The sequence below is a fragment of the Pyxicephalus adspersus genome, chromosome 7, assembly GCF_032062135.1.
Source record: "Pyxicephalus adspersus chromosome 7, UCB_Pads_2.0, whole genome shotgun sequence".
Classification (NCBI taxonomy): domain Eukaryota; kingdom Metazoa; phylum Chordata; class Amphibia; order Anura; family Pyxicephalidae; genus Pyxicephalus; species Pyxicephalus adspersus.
The window spans coordinates 15,140,671-15,148,351 of record NC_092864.1 but is presented as its reverse complement, the minus strand read 5'-3'; the positions used below and the strand labels follow the sequence as shown (position 1 = coordinate 15,148,351).

The following is a 7,681-nucleotide window of genomic DNA, read 5'->3' as shown; positions in this document are numbered from 1 at the left end:
ACGACGCTGGAACACGACTGATGGACGATCGCAGCGGGACCAGGTAAGTGATCGATAAACCCGAACTTTTCTCGGGGTTCGGGTTTATCGATAATTGTAACTTTTTGAAGTCCGTACCAAGGTAGGGCTTAACGGTCGGGAGGTTAATGGATGTCATTTGTGACACCATAATCTTTTTAAATTGTGGAAATAAAATTATTATCTAATTAATCTTAATATCTGGGCATGCAATATCCCACAGGGGGGTTCTTAAAAAAATCACTTAGACTTTAATAATATACAAACTTTGGGGGTCTGCTGTCTTACAAGTGTGTAAGACAAAGTAGAGAAGCCTATCTTGGAACCTAATGTATCTTCCTTTAGTGGCTTTAACCCTGAGATTGAACTGATGGTAAGCATGCACAAGGCCAAAGTTATTCTTTATAAAAAAGGTATGATCTGGGTTCTGGGTTTTTTATATGTGACCTTTTTCCATTGCAGATGATGAGACAGGATTGTCTTCTTGAGTTGGTTGCCCAACCCTGACAATAGGAATTGGAATGTGAAATATGTAGCAGGGCACTTTGACAGGTACTCATGTACAGTGTTTATACACTCAGTGCCAATTATTCTACTGGCCTTTTTAGAACCAACCACTCAGGTATATGTATTTTGTAAGTTGCAATTAGAACGAGTAGAGATCATGTTCAACAGTAAATACACCTGGCAGTCAGTTTATAAAAGGACAGAGCTAATGAACAGCCACTCTGTTCTGATGAAACAATTGGATCAGATGGGAATTCAACAGCTAATGTCGATGGGGTTTCAGTTGGATGTGTTGGTAAATATTGATTGCAAGGACACAATTTGCAATGTGTACTTCTGATTGGAATCTGATTAGAATTCTAATCACTTCCTGTGGCACAAACTTGGACATATGTATGTGCAGTGTTTTAAAGCATATGCTCACAGTTCAAATCTGATTTTGCATTTACCAAATCAATGATCACCCAACCCTTTAGGAGTGATAGGGTTTGGTTGAAAGACAAATCATTAGTTTACACCAGTGTTTCTCAAGCAGGGTTCCTTCAAAGGTTGCTAGGGGTTTCTTGAGCCATAAGCAATTTGTAGCTGTCATGTCAGTTTGCCTGATACCAAGAACCTTTTCAGCTATCTGTAAGGGTGACATTCTTCCCACTTGCCAACATTGTAAGAGGCATTCTTTCTTTCTGATCACCAACAAGGGCTGCAGATACTTTTAACAAGAGTTCTTAAGACCTGAAAGTTATTTCAAGGGTTCCCCTATGTTAAAAAAAAGGTTGAGGAACACTGGGTTAGAGTTATGCAATACAAACAGCTGGATGTTTTGGCCACAAATAAAGTTCCACCATTGCATTTACCACAGATCTCCAGGAACATACAACTACTGGAAAATACTTTAATTGTATTCTTGATAGAGTAACTATAGATATGAAAATAGATGGAGTTTGGGGGACCAGAAACAAATTGAATGTATGTTCAAATATTCTACTACCAATAAAATCAGGATGCCTTCAAAGCTTGTATTTGATTCAGTTTACACCTCCCAACACAATTGTCCCACCTTCGGGGAACCAAGCATTCCGGAGACTTTCTACAGGTTGAGCAACCACAGAAAACCTCTATGATCTCTGCATCCACATAACAGATGAAACTTATTTAGGAGATTGTCCGCTGTGGTAACTCTACACAAGCTGTGCTGCCATAAAGAACCATGCCAAAATTTTGTATTGTATTTTGTATGTTCCAGTGCTGCCTCCAACATCCAACAAAACTGAATGGAAATTGAGGCGGATTCCTACAATGGCAGCACCATCAATCAAACCAATTTTGCTGTTGAGTGGGTAAGGATTTATATTTGCTGCTAGTTTCTCATTGGGCACATCCACACTTCTTCTTAAGGTTCATTGTAGTCAGATAGAAGTAGAAGTGATAGTAATGTTTTTTCCAATAAGAAACTTGTAGAATAGCTAACAAATTTTTCTGAACTGTTTTATACGTATTGAAAAAAAGTCTTGGTGGGGCTTTAAATATTAGATTCGGCTGAAGAACCGGTTAATAGTTTACCTACAAAGCTGAAAATTGCCTACAGGTATCTGCACACAGTTCCAACTGTTTTCTAAAGTGCAACGAGAGCCACTAAACTGCAATGAGTAAATTTGACCACATCTAGAAATTCAGTGGTAGGCCATTCATTCCCCTTTTACTTGCCTACTTATGTCAATTATGGGGCTGTCAACTTCAATGGCCAATATAGAGGTGAGAATGGAAAGGACTGGGTGCCAGTTCTACAGGAAGGTAAAAATAGCATATTAAAACTTCATGTATGGAAATTCTGTGGTCATTAGTAGACAACTGGATCTGGATAAAGTCACCTAGAGGTGACTGCTTTCACCTGTGAGTACCAGTTTAATAACTGATAGCAATGCAGGTGTTTTTAAATAGCTATTAACTCAACTCAACTTAACACTAGAGCCAAGGTAGACACTAAACAACATAAAAGATATAAAAAAGAAATTGGCAAAGTAAAAAAAGGATGTACTTTACAGCAGTTTTTTAGGCATGCACATGGTATTTAACAATCATGACTGTGCACACTTGCTTGGTCTGCCCATTTTTTTGCTTGTCTCTTTGGCTTACTACATACTCTGATAACTGTGTAATTTTCCATCTTAGGAGTTGTTTCTCTTCATCTGTTATGAAATAGCGATCATAAACATCTTACGAGGTGTCAGCACCTTTCTTTTATGGCCTAAGAAATAAGGAAAAAAAACTGTATAAACCAATTCTATAGACTCGGTGTTGTGAAATCCAAAGGAATGCAAAGATGACAGTTGTGAAATCGGGAGGAATGTCAAACATGTTAGGATACTATCACATTTTCAGGGATTCCGTCCAAAAATTTGATCTGGTCTAGAACAATCAAGATTCAACAGCAGAAAGTCACCTGAGCCTGCCACAAAGTCCTACAGATATGAGAGTACGAGCTCTCTCTCGTAGAAGCTGCCTGGGACAGAACAAAAGTGTTGTAAAGTGGGAATGATTCGAAAAGGCATGGCTTTACCAGAGGAGAACTCTCTAACAGCAACAGGAATAAAAAGGAATGAATAGAGGGAAGCCGAATACTCTGTTAGATTGTATTTCTGTTTGTGTCCTTGCTGCAGATATTCCCTCAGCTTCTGTTAGGTCAAACTTTTGCCAGTAGGAAAAAAGTAAGGGTGAGTCCCTTTAATGGTGACCCAGATTTCTGTGAAAGCCCAATAGGCCCTCCAGTCCTCAATCTAGCCAAAACTAGATTAAATAATTGCTTTTGACTTGCCGTTTAAGGTAAAAAGAAATTTACAGACACTAAGCAGGAACATGTTTTTCTGGGTTGTCCAGCAGAGTCACGTCCAGAGTTCATTCAGGATTAGGTTATGTTACTATGACTGTCTATCCTTCAACCCTCTTCCTGCCTTCCTGCTCCCCTTCTCCTCTTCCTGAGATGGCACATGAATGGTGTCGGTGTTTCTCAGTCCTCAAGATAGTGAGATTCATGTGTTTGTTGGTTGCCCAGCAGAGTCACGTCCACATTTCGTTGGGGAGTACTCCCTCCTTGCTACCTAATGGTGGTAACAGATTCACCTCTGAAAGGAAGTGCAATGGAAACTCCACCAAAGGCTCTTCACCCTCATTAACATCTCACTTGATAGTACAAGGTCCGTCATGGCAAGGCTGGGCATTGTTGTATATTCCTGAAGTACGGGGAGGCTCAGCACAGTGTTGGTTGGAAGGCAATAGAACACCTGGTCATAAAGTGCTGCATTATTTAGTGCTGTGTGATTCCAGATATCGGTGTACCAGGCCTTTGGTATTCCAGTCCGCTTCAAATACATTGGAAAAACAAGAGAAGGTTGAAAGAGCATTTTACAAACATTGTTGCACAATTCATCATCTTGACCCCATTTACTTACTGCCAAACAATAAAAAAAAATATTCCCAACATACAACACTGCCCCATGAATATTTGCAGAGGGATGTGTAAACTACCCTATTAATATTAAAGGAGATATGACGTGTAAAATCTGCACTCATCAGCGTTGTTCATGTTTGTGGTAAATTTAATTACCTGGAATGGAAAGCTGCAGACTCTGCGATTTACTTTACGGCAGCCACATTTATCATGCGGGTCATTTTAAGGTTACATATATCACGAACGCCAATGACTAGATTCCCATTACTGCGCTAGAGGCAGAAACTGGAGACTCAACTAACCATGATAATCTTATGAGAGAACTGTAATGGCATTTGGTCAGTTTTATGCAAATGTTTTTCCATATGTGTAATGTGTTTCTTGATATCATTATTTAGATTACATGTGTGACATCCTTGTTTTACATGTATTACAGTGGGTATTCATATCAAAGGATAATGTTTGTTTTTTTAAAAATAATTTTTATTGAGATATTCCAAGGTTTACATAACATTAAAATGGCATGTTACACAATGCATGAAAAACCAAAATGTAAACAATGTCCTGAGAATAAACAAGACAAACACAAACATTAAGATAATGCAATGATGAAATAGTAAAATTTAGAGAAACCCCAGTATCTCATTTTTTTATATATTTGCAGAGGGAAAATAGGAAAAAAGGAAAGAAAGGGAATGGGGGGGGGGTTATAATGACTTATTGTGTCAGTTCGGTTTTACAATCACACAGTAACTCACTCTTCACAAAAAGAGTCACCGGCCAATCTACCATACTCTGCAGATATACTAAACTGAACCCAGTAATACCAGGTCTGGATAAATTTATCGGTCTGATCCGTCCCAGCTGTCATCATGTATTTCATACGGTAAACATCCGCCTCCCTCCTTAGCCAGTGCCCAAGGGTTGGGGGTTTGTCACACTTCCACATTGCCGGAATGCATGCCTTTGCAGCATTTAGGAGATGTAGTAATAAAGAGTTTTTGTTTGCCTTTTTCGACATATCAGAGACATGGAGTAACGCCAAAGTGGGTTTATCTTTTTTATTAATATCTGTGAGCTTATGGACAAGGTCTGCCACTGAAGACCAGTAAGTAGACAAGGAAGGGCACTCCCAGAAAATATGCAATAATGTGCCAGGAGGCGATCCACATCTCCAGCAGATATTGTCAGTATGGGGGTAGATCTTAGCCAATTTAGAGGCTGTTCTATACCACCGAGTGGCCAGCTTGTAATTCGTCTCCTGGCTTAAGTGGAGTAACATATCGTTTTGAGTTTCAAGTCTGTCTCCCACCAGGTCACAAAGCCAGGAGTTTTGGGTGAATGTACAGCTAACAGTGCCTGGTACGAGTAAGACAAGGAGCCTCTCAGGAGATTCCCCACTAAACACAGGGATTCCAAAGGCAACGAGGAGCTGCAAAAGGTTAGTGGCTGTGGAAGAGCACGTAACACATAAGTAAGTTGTATAGAGTGCCAGGGATCCAAAGGAGGAAACTCCCTAGCACATGCAAATCAGGCAAGGGATACCATGACCTATCCTGTAGAAAATGAAATGCCCTGTAAACACCCTTGGAACTCCACTGATGAAAAATTGCAGCAGAGATCCCAGATGGAAACTCCGGACATCACAGTATGGGAGACAATGGAGATGGATAATCAACTACCTTTTGAGAGGAGAAAAACCGAGAGACTACTTTAAGAGTCATCCCAATCAGAAGGTGTTGCATAATAAGGATAATTGGCTTTGTATAAAGTAAGTCCAACATTAGCTATAGTTTTTTAACTATCTCTCTAACTGAGAAAGCATATGAGCCTACGAGACAGGCATGGGTTATGTTCCTCCTTTGACTTAAGGTAGGTTCAGACCTGACCCGCTTGGCTCCTGGCGAATGGCACCTTGCCAACTTCTTGGTCACTTGCAGAATTGACAGACTCTGGGCCTTCTCTTTTGGGTTGCTATGGGTAGATGATACCTCAACCTCGTTGTTTTTGCAGGAAGAGAAAAAAAAGCAATTCCATAAAAATGGCGGAAGGGCAGGCCGGATAACAAAAAAGCTGGATAGGCCGGAGTTCTATAAATACAGTACTAACTTCCACGGGCCAGCACTCCTCACCCCGCACACCCAGTCATCCAACTCACAACCGGAGAAGTGACGAGCAGGCAGCAGGGCAGGGGAAATCCGCACCCCGCACGTCTCAACTTGCGCCATGCACACGGCACGCAGGAGGACCGCAGCAGACACTCCACCGCAACGCCCCGGCATTTTATTACAGAGAATTATTTTTTTTTACTTGGGCCGGATAATACGGAGAACAGATAGTCGCGAGCCAGATAGTCGAGAGTGTACTGTACTTATCGGTGGGCCCATGTCTTCCATCTTCACTCTTTTGAGGTTCTTCAGATTCCATCAGAATCATCACACTTTAAAGAGCGCTGAATGCCTTTTCCCTCTGTCACTCCCTGTAGTTCCTTCCTCCAACCCCCTACATCATTGACCTGTCCTTTAGTGATGAGATAGTCAGCAGATGGGGCCACAGGTAAAAAAAAAAGCTTTGAATGCAGAAAACTGCAACCCAGTGGATTCTTTATTGCAGAAGGGACTTTGTTATGAAGATAAGAGGCATTGGCAGCTTAAGAGGTGAAACACTACCTCTTCTTTTGCAAGAAAATGCTTTTGGATTTTTTTCTTTTTTTTTAGAAAGACCTATTTTGTTGGGTCCATCCTTTGAAGAGAATGCTGGCTGTGAATACAGAAAACCATGCCTTCATACTATTTCCAAAATTGATGTTTGATTTACAAAGTTAACAAAGTAATTCTAGCTAACAGTAGTACCTCAGACACAATGTTTACCCTCAGGGGTTGGTTGAGACCATGACGGTGACTACACCTATTTGAGCTTTGGGCTATCCATAGCTCCATAGTGGGTGCATGAACTTTTTTAGGCTTTTAATAAAAGAACACACAGACACTGTACAATGTACACAATATCATGATGCAGAAACACAATGATGATGTTACCAAAGCAATGTGACAGTATAGCCTTTGCACACCTGTGTACACTTACGATGATGTCAGATCGGTGCCCAAGCCCTATGATCACTCATTCCATTTCACTGGCTCATCTAGGGATTTTGGAGAATCAAGTATGAACTTAGCAAACATTTGATCTCTCAACCTTATGTAATAATGGTCATGCAACTTTAATATTCAGGTTTGATTTTGATTTTGTGAGCTGTACAAGTCCTTTAGATGTTCATCTTTTACACAGCAGCAAAGCTGGTAGTGGAAAATTTCTATAGATGTTCTTGCTGCATCAAGGTACAGTTCTTGCTGCTACTAAACGTGGACAAGTAACTGTAAACTATTTCACCAGTTATGTACTTACATCAATGAACCTTTTTGCATATGAAATTGATTAATAAGTCCTTTCCAGCCTGTGTTTGATGACATGAGACAAGTATTTGGTGCTGGATGTGCGTTTCTGAGGATCTTAATGTAATATCAAGTCATCATTTTTTGGCTTCATTTTTGTCAAGGAGACACAAATATATCAACTGTCAATGTTCAATGGTTTCAGTGTGGCCTTAAAAGATTACTATTGGGCCCATTTGTGAGGTTACCAGATCCAAGGCTGTTAAATTAAGTCTTAAATCTTGTTTAGGACTAATATTTTTTTTTTTTGCCAACCAAG

The 7,681-nt window shown here is 40.2% G+C and overlaps 1 long non-coding RNA gene across 1 annotated transcript; it reads left to right on the top strand.

Moving 5' to 3' along the window:
• Nucleotides 1-55: 55 nt before the first annotated feature.
• LOC140334504 (uncharacterized) lies at nucleotides 56-4,661 on the top strand. The gene is made up of 2 exons (XR_011921570.1): nucleotides 56-1,862; nucleotides 2,695-4,661. It is a non-coding gene; the product is annotated as an uncharacterized lncRNA (long non-coding RNA).
• The last annotated feature ends 3,020 nt before the right edge of the window (nucleotides 4,662-7,681 follow it).